Raw genomic sequence first — 14,359 nt, 5'->3', positions numbered from 1 at the left:
ACTGATTGTTCTGGGAACGTGATGTGGGCAAGGTCTTTTTAAAAATTCTGAGTGTGGCCTGAACTATTAAGGAACCTACTCAGATTTCATCGAGGGCAGAGGCAAGAGTGGCAGGTGGAGTGTGTGAGTGAGAAATGGGGGGCTCCTGTGGCCTGTCCAAGCCTGGCGCTACCTCAGGACCTTTGCATTTGCTCTTTCATCTGCCTGGATTGTTCTTCCCCTAAGTATCCACATAGGTTGCTCCATGGCTTTGCCATCACCTCTCTCTCTCTCTCTCTGTTTAAATGTCCATTTACCAGACACTTACCTAACCATGCCGTGCAAATCATCACTTCATCTCACTGCTCTGTCCGGCCCCCTTAGTCTATAGTCTTAGGTCTTTCACAGCCCATAATACCACCAGAGCTCTCATGTGTGTCTGTTTATTGTGTGCCCCCCAGATTGGCACTCTTCTAGGGGAACGGGGCCTATTTTGTTCACTCTTCTTCCTGAGCGTGTAGAATTACAATGGCACATGATGGCGGCCCAATAAATACTTGCTGTTCCTGTCATTCAGGGTTATCTCTGCTTCCCCAAATTCCTTTTACCTTTTGGACTATAGATTCACTCTCTCTATTGTACAAGCAAAGCCAGTCTGGGCAAGCTGACTTGCACCTTTACTTCCAAAGCCTGTTTTCTCTGTCTGGGACACAGAGGAAGCCCGAGGATGGAATTCACTTAGCGTTGAGATGCCAGTGGCCTGATCTCTTGGAAAATATACATTAGGTTCCCCTGAAGGAATCGTTTCTCTCTCTCTCTTTTTTCTTTTTGAATCTGAGAAGAAAGAATGCAGAGTCCCTTCTCACTATAGCCTGAAGGGTGGTTTTTATGAATTTTTACCACATGTCCACACAAAACTTTAGCCTTTCTCTCACTGAAGGAAGGAATTTGAGAAATTTTTACTAGATTGTTGTCAATGTCGAGACCCTTATCGGGAAACATGGTTCTCTGAAGAAGTCTGAGTCATTAGGAAACAAGTTTCCTTCTGTGCCTTGCTGCTAACTTAGCCCTGAACTGAAGACAAAGGACAATTTTGGGGGACTGGCTACTCCTAGGGCTTGATAATGAGGTCTGCTCCTCAGCCTCCCCCTGGGAGTCAGGTCTGCCCAACACACCTGCCAAGTGTCCTTAAGTCAGGAGCTCATCTAAGAAATGATGGAAATAAAACACCTTCACTCCCCTCCTTCAGGATTACTCCTGTGCTCTACTCGCAAGAGGGAATAGTTTCTTTGGAATTTACTTGGCTTGAAAAGGATGTTTTCAAGGATGGCAAAGATTAATTTGGTGTGGTGACAGAAAAACCAGGAGCATGTGTACTCGTTACCTGGTAGATTAAGAATGTGAGCTTTGGAAAGAGACTGCTTGGGTTTGAGGTTGAGCTCCGTCGCTTACTAGCTGTGTGACCTTGGACAACTTACTCAACTTCTCAGTGTCTCAGGAGTCAGTCTGGTTACTGAGTGGTTACAACCTACATCACAGGGTTGTTGTTAGGATTAAATAAGTGGCTTCATGAAGAGGGCTTAACCCAGTGTCTGTATGGGTGTTGGCAAATATGATTTTTTATTGTTCGGTTGTGGTGAGTCATGAGTACCATCATCATCCTCATCATTTTTGTCTCCACCCACTTGCAAATAGGGCGAGTGTAGACTCTAGTTGAATGAACTCTATGGAGTCAAGGCAACCAATTGAGTCTCTCTCAACAAGACAGTGCTCAGGGTAATCGTTGCTTAATTCTGGGACTTGTTGGTGAAGGAACCACTTGGGTTTGTGATTGCCATTGACCTCAATTCTTCTAGGGCCCCAAAATGGAGCTATTCTACACCTGTGTTCCCTCCTTCTCTCTTGGAGATTTATAGGATCTTTAGCCCATTCTCATGAAAATCTTCTAGATGACTGACTGTAGGACAACTGAGCCAATCAAGTGGCTGAGGAATGATAGCTGGCATTTTTAAAAAGAATTGGAAAAAGCACCTAGTGAAGGAATAGGAAGCAGAAATGAGCCTCTGCCTTTTTAAAAATTGTAACACCAGGGGCACCTAGGTGGCTCAGTGGGTTAAAGCCTCTGTCTTCAGCTCAGGTCATGATCCCAGGGTCCTGGGATCGAGCCCCGCATCGGGCTCTTTGTTCAGCAGGGAGCCTGCTTCCTCCTCTCTCTCTCTGCCTGCCTCTCTGCCTACTTGTGATCTCTGTCTGTCAAATAAATAAATAAAGCCTTAATAAATAAAAAAATAAAATTGTAACACCAAAATAAAACACAAACACACGAAAGTAGTCCCTAAACTGAATCTAAACCAAACTAGTGTTCCTTTTGTTCCAAGACCCGTGGCTTATAGATTTAACTCAGAAGAGGGCTTTGGCATCCCATGATCTCAGCTCACCTTTCTCCCTCAGGATATTAGTGCTGGAATGTGGCAACGGGTTTCAGCCGAGACACAGCACCTGCTGCCCGGTGCAGGCTGCCACACGACGTGTAGCTCTTACAGGTCTCAGCTCCGGGCGTCGCCGGGTGCCTGCTTTGTGCCGTCCCAAGGCAGCCCCGAGCACTTCAGATACACGTCTCTAAGGAGATTTCTTTAAGATTTGCAGTCTGTTGAAGTGGAAAAGTTTTCCAGTTGATTAAAAACAAATTCTAAACCCCATATCCACAACTGTTTGTGTAACAGGTGAGGTAACTGCAGAAAAATGCAATAAACAAGACCAAAACAGTCTTCGCTCCATTGTGAAGGTGGGGCTCTGGGAATCTCCTTGGATTTTGGTCCTTCACCTCCTGGTCTGCAAACAGGAACTCACCTAGGTGATCTCAGACTGACTTAAATGTGTGTGTGTGTGTGTGTGTGTTTAAAATTTTATGCTTCAGTTCCAAAAGTTGTTTGGTTCTTTTTTATGCTGTCTGTGTCTGTTGAACTTATTTTGTTCTTGTGTTGTTTTTCTGAATCATTAAATTCGTTAGCTGTACTCCCTTGTGAATTCTCTGTCAGGTTGCTTGTGTCTCTCCATTTCTTGAGGGTCAGTTACTGGAGGTTTCCTGTGTTCCTTTGGTGACATCTTTTCTTGGTTCTTCATGATGCTCATAGCTTTGTGAAGGTGTCCAGTTACCTCTTCTAGACTTTATGGCCTGACTTCAGTGACAGAGGGTTGCTTTGGTCAGGTGACCTCACTGGTGGGTTGAGGCATGCCGGGGCAGGCTGTGACCCTTGGTCTAGTGGGGCTTGCAGTGGGTCCAGGTCCAGGAAGGTGTGCTGAGGTCCCCAACATTGGCGATGGGGTAGTCCTGGGTGAGCACATTGGGGGTATCTGCAAGGGCTGTTTGTGTCTTAGTGATGCCTCAGCATCCCGAGGCTGGAGACCAGGGCAGGTGGTGGTAAGGGCCAGAGCTGGTGGTATGCATGCAGGGGCTGCAGTGGTCAGCAGCAGGGGACTGGGTGGCCGCAGGGGCCAGGTGCAGACTGACGTCATGGCAAGGGCCAGGCCTCACTGCTGTGCACTAGCAGGTGTCGCCCCTGACTGTCCTCATGCACTCCCGTGGTCGCAGGGTCTTGCCACAGGCTATGCACAGCAGTCGAGGCTGGTGATGGCCATTGGGCCAGTGGGGTATAGGTCCACCACTGGCGAGGCTGGCTGCCGGGGAGCCCAGGAATGCAGGCAAGTGACTGGAGTTAGGGCTGAATCTGCGCTGATAGCTGGCGTTGGCATGAATTCCTGCAGCTTCATTAAAAATGAGCAAGCAGCGCTATATCCGAAGGCCACTGCTGACGCCACCTAAATGTGTCCTGCTATACTGCTCCTTTCTGTACCTATTCTCTGCACTCGCAGAAGCTGGTCATTGCCACACGCACAAGGACCTGTCATACCGGCAAAAGGTAGCAGGTTCCCCGGGCAATTCTCTAGCTCACTCTCTGCATGCTCAGAGGGCCAGGATTTCCGCCACCAATTGCAAACCACAGAGGGACCCATTCTTAGGCATTCTGTTGCTTATCTTTTCCTGATTGATGATTTAGCTCACATCCTCTGGATGATGAAATGGCAACACACTTCTAATAATTACATTAATATCAGATAATTTCTCAAATCTGTTGGCTTCCCACAGCTGCAGAGTTAATGTTTAAAAGTTTGAAGGATATTAAGATCGCTTTGTTTCACAGCCGATCAGATTTCTTCCTTCCAGACACATATAATAAAGAAAACATTTGCTAATGTTTGGGAGCTGACAGTGTACCAAGCACCAACGGGAGCAACCCTATGAGGTAGACACTAACGACAGACACCTTTTACAGGTGAGAAAACCGAGGCCCAAGAAAGTTTAGTAACTTGCCGAAGTTAACACATTTAAGAAGGGGTGGATCTGGGGTGCCTGGGTGGCTCAGTGCGTTAAGCCTCTGCCTTCGGCTCAGGTCATGATCCCAGGGTCCTGGGGTCGAGCCCCGCATCAGGCTCTCTGCTCAGTGGGGAGCCTGCTTTCCCCTCTCTGCCTGCTTCTCCGCCTACTTGTGATCTCTCTCTCTGTCAGATAAATAAAATCTTAAAAAAAAAAAAAAAGAAGAAGGGGCAGATCCTTCTGTTGGACTCCCAGAGTATCTACACAGTGCAGGAGGGCCACTTGGCCTTGGCCTTGGATGGAAGGCCTTAAGTTCAGATATTTGATATTATCTCCACATGAGGGTTCACAGATGGTCATAGAAATGCACCAGAAAACTGAAAGAAGTCTGTTATACAATGTGGACCACACTGTCCTTAGTAACATATATAGGTAACATATATAATAATATATATAATAATACAGTAATATGATATATACACATGTATATGCGTATCTACACCATTGTGTTACGTTTATATAATATGCAGTTACGCTACGTTTCATTTTCTTTTTTTTTATTTTTAAAAGATTTTATTTATTTATTTGATAGAAAGAGATCACAAGTGGGCAGAGAGGCAGGCAGAGACAGAGAGAGGGGGAAGCAGGCTCCCCGCCGAGCAGAGAACTTGATGCGAGGCTCGATCCCAGGACCCTGGGACCATAACCCGAGCCGAAGGCAGAGGCTTTAACCCACTGAGCCACCCAGGCGCCCCAACATTTCATTTTCATATATGTCAAAAAGTTGTTAGTTAGGTAAATATAAATATTTTAAATATACCACAGGCTCCAAACCCCATTTTGATACTTCTTTACTTTGTAACGTACAGAGGCCTGTCACGTCTTTGATATTGGAGAGGTCCCCGTGCACGGAACCATAGCATTAGGAGGGAAACTTAGAGACTACCTTGTCCAACTTCCTCATTTCCCATGTGAGGAAATGGGGACACAGAGATGTGGAGTATCTTCCCCAAGGTCACACAGCTGGAATGCCCTTCTACTGAGAGATCACTCACGGCCTGTGCTCCCTGGCTTCTGCTTCCAAGGAAGCAAGGAGAGAAGATATACATGTGGCCACAGGTAACATCCCCGAGGCCACGAAACATTTATTTTGAGACCAGTGACTCCTTTCAGCGTAATCTGGTTTTGACTGGGGGGGGGGGGGGGCAGATAACATGTCTATAGAACTTGACACGTTTCAAAACCCTATTGGAGCTGGGAATCAACATTGAACCTCATGACCACCGTGGGAGGGGTGCAGGCAGGCATTGCGATTTCTCCTTTTCAGATAGGGAAGCAAGTCAAGAAATGTTGCACCCCTTTCCCAGGGTGACCCAGCCAGGCAGTAAGAACCAGTACTGTACTATAGGACTGCAGGCTCAGAACAGGGCGCTACCCCTACTGCTTTCCTGTGTGCCTGCACGACCAGCAGGAACCACAGTAACAGCACAAGCATTTCTGTTTTCCCGATGCTATTCATAAACCATTTTAAACCCAGGCCTTTTTTTTTTTTTCCCCTGAAAGAAACTATCTTCCTGTAATCAGGAACTTGACCAAAGAGATAACTAGATCTTCTAAATGATATCCCAGGAGATAGCACCATTTAAAGACAGATCCTAAGCATTTCCAACGTTCTTTCCGGGGTGAGGTGTAAGATATATTTAAATTAAGCTTAGTCTGGGAAACTGGCACATTGCAATTAAAAATGCAGCCCTTTAGTCTCGCAATTCTCTGTCTAAAGCCCTTTTACAAAAGAGGGTATTTTAATTCAATAAATAAAAGACAGACACGTCCAGCTTTCCTACCGGAGGAGGCGTAGCCACCACTCGCAGCTAACACACATAAGAGAGAAAATACACAAACAAATAGTGTTTGATCTTGTTTCGCTGCAGGCTGTTTTCATCTTTCAAGAGCCGGAGGGAAAAACAACCTCAGAACTTTACCACCAAAACTTCCAAATTTATTGCCATGCAACGTAATGGCAAAATGCTATTTTCTTAGCGCTCACATTTTTGGAATAACCTCCATGGCCAAGAATGCCTGGTTTTATTTTTACAATAAGCCCAAAGAAAATCTGGAATTCTGCTCTCCATCTGAGGATGGCAAAGATGCCTGGGTTTTTCAGAGCAAACCATTGAGTCTAACTATTCAATCTTATCCTCTCTGTTTAACCTGGGCTTGAGGCATTTATTTCATGTTTATGCTGGTTTGACACCAATCATGCTTAAAAGAGATTTTGTACTCTGTTTCCCTGGGCAAAGTCGAGCTACAATAGTAGACTTAACAATACCAGCCCTTTCTCGGGTTTATCAGTTAAAGAAGCATTCAGCCTAAGAAAACACTTCCAGTAGAAACAAGATACAGAATTGTACAACTAGCCACATTCCACCGAGATCTGAGTAGAGAGAAGTTCAGATCCACACTAAAATAATTTCTCTTCACCTAGCATCAGTGTGTCCATTTCTCATACTGCTTTTCATATATTGTTGGAAGCAATCTGTTACATTGCTATCATATTCCATAGAGGAAGCAAGGTACAAAAAAAGGTCAGCGTAATAAAGAGACTCATATCATACTTTCCAACTTGTCTTAACCATAATAACATTGGTTTAAAAATACAGTGAAAGATCTTGTTCTAAACTTATCGCACCACAATTCATTTATAGTTTATCTAATATATATAATTAATATTATATATAATAATATGATCTATCTATATATAATATGATCTATAGTTAACCATAATATTAGTCGTTTACAAGGATATCAACTCCCCCCACCCCCTCCCAATTCTCCTGAGACTAAAATTTGTACAGACTGATTACTTGGTCAAGGTATGTATTGCAGTTTCTTCATGACAAATACATTTCAAGGTTTTATAATAAGGAATGGAAAGCAAACTATCTACATAGCTTAGTAATTCATCAGACATACCTTGTTTGAAGAGAGCAATTTTTTTTTCAAAAATTTTCCACCACACAGAATGGATATCCTTTTTTCTTTAAGCTTTTCTGCATCACAAATCCCATCCAAATTATTCTAAAGAAGAAACAGGGAGAGGTCCAAGCAACTTTTCTCTTTTCTCAGAGGAGCTAATCAAACATTCCCATCAACCTCTCAGCACTTTGAAAAGCACATTTTAGCCACACACACACACACACATGCACACACTCTCACACACACACTCACACACTGCTTCTCACACTGGTTTTAGTGCTGAATTAGGCGGTCCTCTTTCAAATTTCCACTCCCACTTGCTTTTCTTTGGGGTAAGGATTTCTAAATATTCTTTTCTAGCCTAAAGCACACATTTTCAGTAAGCAAATTCTATAATTAGAAATTCTAAAAAGTGGAAGAGAAGTGCCTCGATAAAATGGGAAATAAAACATATACTTTAAAAAGGACTTACACGGGGCAATTAAATTTTCTTTCTTTTTCAAATGCCAGTGAACAGCTGATTAAACTGCATAAGGAAAGAACACGGTGCCAATACCACCAAGCTGGTTCCACTGGGCTCTCACTCTTAGAGTTGAAAACACTTACTTTTCCGATATGGTAATGCTATTTTTTGGTTAACTGGCTTCGGTCCTTTCTGTGTTTTGGCAAGCTTAATGAATGACTGTAGTCCATACTGCCAGGAACAGGACACAAGATAATAATAGTGGGAAACAAAACCTGACTCACATTTCAAAAAACTGAGGGTGATTCACGTCTTAAGTGAAATCTGCCGATTTTAGTTATTAGTGGTGTCATCAATTAAGTGGAGGGGATTCGGACTCAAAACATCCATGTGCGTGAGCATTTCGCACCATTAAAAAAAAAAAAACACAGGACACGTACATCTGACACTCCTTGAGATTCAAATGGGCGTCTGAGCATCTTCTCTCCGGCAGGGCGGGAGGCAGCACAGAGCCATTCCTCCTCCTGCTGGGGAATGTGCACTCCCGCAGCCGGGGAGCAGACTCTTCACTCCCAGCAGCCCTATCTGTGGGCGCTGACATTTTTCCTTATTTAAGATTGAGGCTAGAACGCTAACTTTCCCCCCTCCATTTGGTTCTGCATTTAAATTATTTTAGTTCCGTTTCTTCCTCCACAAAACCTTGAGCCTAAGACCATTGATAGTAAAGGTAGTGTTGCCCATACAGAGGACATCTGATTCCACCATCAGGGTCAGAGAAGGTTCAGATGAAATATGCCCCAAACCGAATTAATAATGATAATAATAATAATAACTACCATTTATTGACTACTTACTTTTGCTAGGAATGGTGATAACCTGGAGAGGTTCTTCTAAGTATTAAATGTATTAAATTAAATGTATTAAATTAAACTATTATTCCCATTCCTCAGATAAGAGAACTGAGGCTCAAAGAGATAGTAACTTTTCGGGGTCACCCAGACAGAGAGGTAACAACTGGGATTCAAATTCAAGGCTGTGTGATTCAGAGGCAACTGTTCTATGAGCTTCTGTATTTCTTTGGAGCTTCTTCTCTTTCACTAATTTGTTTTCTTGTGGTGAATAAGGCAGAAATCAAATGCAAATGCATTGAAATGCATATAAAGAGATGCTCAAAGAAACGCAAGTTAAAAGCTATGATGTGCGGTGATGAAAACTTTTGGAACTATAGCAGTCACCCCTCATCTGTGGGGGACATAGTCCAAGACCCCGAGTGGCTGCCTGAAACTGACGGTAGTACGGAATCTTACACGTGCTATGTTTTTTCCTATATGGATATACCTATGATAAATTTCAATTTAGAAATTAAGCACAGTGGAGTGCCTGGGTAGCTCAGTGGGTTAAGCCTCTGCCTTTGGCTCAGGTCATGATCTCAGGGTCCTGGGATCGAGCCCCACATCGGGCTCTCTGCTCAGCAGGGAGCCCGCTTCCTCCTCTTTCTCTCTCTGCCTGCCTCTCTGCCTACTTGTGATCTCTGTCTGTCAAATAAATAAATGAAATCTTTAAAAAAAAAAGGAGAGAGAAATTAAGCACAGTAAGAGACTAACAACAATAACAAACAATAAAATAGGACAATTATAACAATATACTGTAATAAAGGTCCTGGGAATGTGATTACTTTCTCTCAGAGTATCTTACAGTACTGTATTCTTCTCGCGATTGTCCAAGACAGTACACAGTGCCTGCACAGAGCGAGGTGACAGACAGAGGCACTGTGCATAGTGCTGGGCTACTGTTGACCCTTTGGTGATCCATCGGAAGGATCATCTGCTTCCAGCCCAGGCTGACTGTGGGTAAGAGAAACTGCAGATAAGGGAGACTACTGTCCACACGGGTATTTGTGCACTATGAAGGCAATTAATGCTAGTGCATTAATGAACCTCACTAACCATCTAAAATGGTTACACTAGCAAATGTTTTGTTGTATATGTTTCATAATGAAAAGAGAGGAAGAGAAATTCTCTGTTCTTTTTTTATTTTTTTAAGATTTATTTATTTATTAGAGAGAGACCGCAGAGAGGGTTGGGGCAGAGGGAGAAGTAGAGTGAAGCTCTGCACTAAGCACAGATCCCTGACTCGGGGCTCGATCTCACAACCCTGAGATCATGACCTGAGCCTGAGCCAAAGCCAAGAGATGAATGCTTAACTGACTATGCCCCCCGGGTACCCCTAGAAATTCCCTTTTTAAAAAATGTAATGGAGGGACATCTGGGTGGCTCAGTCAGTTAAGCGTCTGCCTTCCCAGGTCATGATCCTGTGGTCCTGGGATCGAGCCCCACATTGGGCTCCCTGCTCAGCAAAGAGCCTGCTTCTTCTACTGCCTGCTGCCACCCCCTACTTGTGCGCGCGCTCTCTCTCTCTGTTAAATGAATAAATAAAATCTTTTTAAAAAAGTTTTCTTAAAGTAGTGAAATATTACCTTATTTTCATCAGATTGACAAAAATGAGAAAGCTGGAAAACGGCTATGGCAGACATGTGGTGGCCCCAAGAGGCTGCTGAGGGTGTAGGCAAATGTGACCATTCTAGAGAGCCGTCAAAGCACTTAATCACAGTACGTGTGTGCCCAGGGACTTGGGAACTCACTATGTCGGACATAGTCCTCAGTGAGCTTCTTGCACAGGGCCATGAGAATTCTGTCTCTGAAGAACTAAGGAGTTAAGTATGGGAAATGCACAATATGAAATATGCAATAGGGCACCTGGGTGACTCAATCGGTTCAATGTCTGCCCTTGGCTCAGGTCATGATCTCAGGGTCCTGGGATTGAGCCCTGCATTGGGCTCCCTGTTCAACAGGGAGTCTGCTTCTCCCTCTCCCTCTGCCAATCTGCTTACTTGTACTCTCTCTCTCTGTCAAGTAAATAAATAAAATCTTAAAAAAAAAAAATTATGCAACAGCTAGAAGCAAAGGACTACCTATGGGGCTTGAGCATGGATTCCCCAGACCAGACGACCTCAGTCTGCCTGTTGGTCTCAGCACCTGACATTGGACAAGTAACCTAACCTCTCTGTTTCTTAGTTTCTCCATCTATAAATGGGAAAAATAATAAAACCTATATTGCAGAGTTATGACAATTAAGGGAATTAATATTTGTAAAGTTCTTGGAGTCTTACCTCATGTGAGGCAAATATGATATTAGTGTTTTTTAAATAAGTACAATGTACATCCAACACTGCTGTATTCATTTTACGTTGCTGGGTAAAGTTAGGGTCTTAAGACAACAGCCATTTACCGGCTCACAGTTCTGTGGGTCGGAAGTCCCGGCGTGTCTTGACTGGGTTCTCGGCTCAGGGTCTCACGAGGCTGAATCAAAACGTCCCCCAGACTGGGCTCTCATCTAGACTCCAGGAGAGAGACTGCCCCTTGAGCTAGCTCAGGTGGTTGGAGGAATTCAGCCCTTTGGAGCAGTGGATCGTTGGCTGTCAGCCAGGGTCTGTTCTAAACTCCCGAAGCCATTCCCCTCTTCACCCCACAGCTGCCTCCCTGTTTGTGCCCGTCATGGCATGTTGTATCCTTTTCACGCTTGGCTTCTCTCTGACTTTCTCTTCTGCAACAAACGGGAGGAAACTGCTTTTACTGGGACTGTGAGGAGTTTAGGCCCGCTGGGATGATCTTCTTATCTTAATGTCAACTGATTAGTAACTCTAATTACACCTACAGTGTTGCTCCCGCCATGAAACACAACATAATCGTGCCCCGAGATAGCCAAGATCATGGGCTATCTTAGAACTCCGCCTACCCCAGTTATTGATTTTCCTTTGAGGGAAAGTAAGAAGCAGAATGAGAAACATAATACAATATTGGAACAGTTAATTTTATGTGTCAATTTTATGCATCTAACTTGCTGACGGCGGATCCTAGATTTCTCAGCCTCCATGTTGTCTAATTCCTTAGAGTGAACCTGTGTGTGTGTGTGTGTGTGTGTGTGTGTGTGTGTGTCTCCCCTCTTGGTTCTGTTTCTCTGGAGAGCCCAGACTATTACAAATGCAATTATGAAAATTAAAATGATGCACATAAAACAACACACATTTTGCAGAAACACTTATCAGCGAATGTATCCTCAGCAGACCCAGGGTGCTTCCCAGCCTTGTCCTAGCCGTTCCTGATGGCTTCTCTTGGGTATCCACACGGATCACTTGCTCGCCTTCTTCACCGCTTTGCTCACATGTCAGATCCTGAGTGAGACCCTGCTTGGACACCCTGTTAGAAATGGCCCTACCTGCCAGCATTTCTTCTTCCTCTCCTCTGCTTTCTTTTTCTCATAGTGTGTATTGCATTTAAACAATATTTACTATTTAATTTTTTCACTGTGCACCCTCCGCTAGAATGGAGGCTCTGGGAAGGCAGAGGTTTTTAATCTGTTTCGGTCACTGACCTATTCCTCCTAGCTCTTTGAACTGACACGTGATAGTTATATGGTGTGTATTAGTTAAGTTGTTACAAATACGTTAGAATGCTTGCCTGGGGGGGAAAGGGAATGAGAGTGGGGAATTGGAATAAAATGGAATAAAAAAAAAAAAACATTGTAGCAGAAGTCCCGGTGTCTGGTATCAACCAGCGATCTGACTGCACCCTCCACACCCAAAGGTAGGCAGGAGCCATGCTGGAGCTAAGGTCAAGCTGGGAGCCCCAGGGAAATCTTTGAAGCTCTTTAATGAGAATGCAATCACAGCTTCCTGGTACATGGCCTTGAGCTTGCTACTTGGCATAAACTGAACTTGTAGATCATCCCCAGTTGAGAACAGAATTGGTGATGTTTGTTTTTTCCTGATTTACTGCTTGAGATTCTGTTTCGCTTATAAATCACCTATAGATGCTTGAAAGCATCAATTCTTTCCTAAATAACTGTTTGTTACTACATAAACGTAGTGTCCCGGTCTTTACTATATTCAGAACAAAACCTCAAATCTCTCTTAGAACATTCTCTATTAAAAGTTTTTATTATTGTCATAAACATTGAACTTGATGGCTCTTTAAAAACACTACCTTATTTTTTTTTTTTCCACTCTGGAGGTAGAACTCGGGGAAATCAATGCCCTCTTCATCTCACAAATCCATTATTTTATGTGACTTTTAAAAACGCAGGATGGCAATTTAAGAGTCTAAGTAATGAGGTAGACTTTTCAGATATTCCTGATACTTTTACTGTGAGCAGGTATAAAACACAAGAGTTACGCCTTTCATAACACAAGTTCATGGAAATGTCTAAGGCTGTCTCGTGTTTGATGTTACATCAATTTTTCATAGAAATATGATTCGCCTTGGACTCATCTACAGTAGTTTTGAGGCTTTTTTTCTCCCTGCACTTTGGTAGAAGCTTATTGCAATAATCAGGTGTTGTTTCTGTTTCCTGGACACTTTTGAACATTACTTCCAAGTACACCTGTTTTGTGGAGTGTCAGTGTGAGAATTTGCTACCGTAATTAACTTTTGTTAAATTTATGGTCTCGTTGTCTGTCAGAAGCAAAGGGGTTATTACAAGAAAAACATACCTTTCGAAAAATGGAAGGAGCAAAACCGAGAGTAAGGATCACTTTTAAACAGGTAGACGATGAATTTTGCCGTGGAATATAAAAAAGGCTCTAACACTGGGAGAGAGTGTACTTAAGAATATATCAGATGGAAAAATTGACTAGAGATTAGATAGGAGTTATTGACTATGATACAAAAGATAAACTCAGTGGCACAAAGGCGATAGTGGACCAGGGAACGGATCTTCCTCAGCCTCTTTTTTAAAAAGAGAATGTTAAAAAGATTACTACTCCCAAATGCCTCTGCGAAAGAAAGGAGCTGAAATCACTGTAGCAAGTATTGGACAACACCCACACTATTCCAGGCCAAATGGACAAAAAAAAAAAATAAATGCAGATAAATCACTGTGTTTGCATTAGCATAAAAGAGATTCAAAGACCTAAAGGATGATATTTGGAACTGGAGGCTCTAACATAGATCCTAGCATTAAAAAAGGCTGCTGGTCTGGCAGATTAGTGAAATACAAAAGTACCTTATTCAAAACAAGGGCTCAAAATGTTTGGCAGGAGATCATAGGCCTTATATCTCCCTTTTATGCCAAGTAAGCAAATGGAGTCTAAAATAAAGGACTGGCCCATTGAACACCGGTCAGCTGGGGCTCTGTGCGTCTAAGCTGTGTTGTGCTGTGCTCTGCAGCTCTGCTTCTCACTGTAAGTCTGCGGGTTGGCTGGTCAACCTCTCTTCTATGTCTACTTTTTTCTGGTGCCTGTATTGCAGAGCAATAGCTGTACAGGGGAAGGGCTTCTCATGGCAAAAATGGCAAAGTCAGGAGAGGGCAATAGGAAATCTGTCAGGTGTCTTAAGGCCCAGTCTCAGAACTGGCTCACGGTCCCATTGTCGGCCCATTCCACTGGCCAAAACAAATTTCATAAACAAGCCCCCAGTTCGGGTACAGGATATAAGACTCTGCTCATAAACAGGCTATGGCAAGGGTGTGAATGAAGAGAGGAGGGAAGACGTTCGTCACGAATACACCGC

The 14,359-nt window shown here is 43.5% G+C and overlaps 1 protein-coding gene across 3 annotated transcripts in view; it reads right to left on the bottom strand.

Annotated features, from left to right (window-relative positions):
• Positions 1-7,530, bottom strand: part of VIT (vitrin) — a 98,579-nt gene extending 91,049 nt beyond the window's left edge. For all 3 annotated transcript variants that reach the window (XM_045979414.1, XM_045979415.1, XM_045979416.1), the window contains exon 1: positions 7,328-7,530. The gene's annotated coding sequence lies outside the window, so the exon portion shown is untranslated. The remainder of the gene's footprint in view (positions 1-7,327) is intronic.
• Positions 7,531-14,359: the final 6,829 nt, after the last annotated feature.

This window comes from Meles meles, chromosome 15, assembly GCF_922984935.1.
Source record: "Meles meles chromosome 15, mMelMel3.1 paternal haplotype, whole genome shotgun sequence".
NCBI lineage: Eukaryota > Metazoa > Chordata > Mammalia > Carnivora > Mustelidae > Meles > Meles meles.
This window is presented reverse-complemented; position numbering and strand designations above follow the sequence as displayed.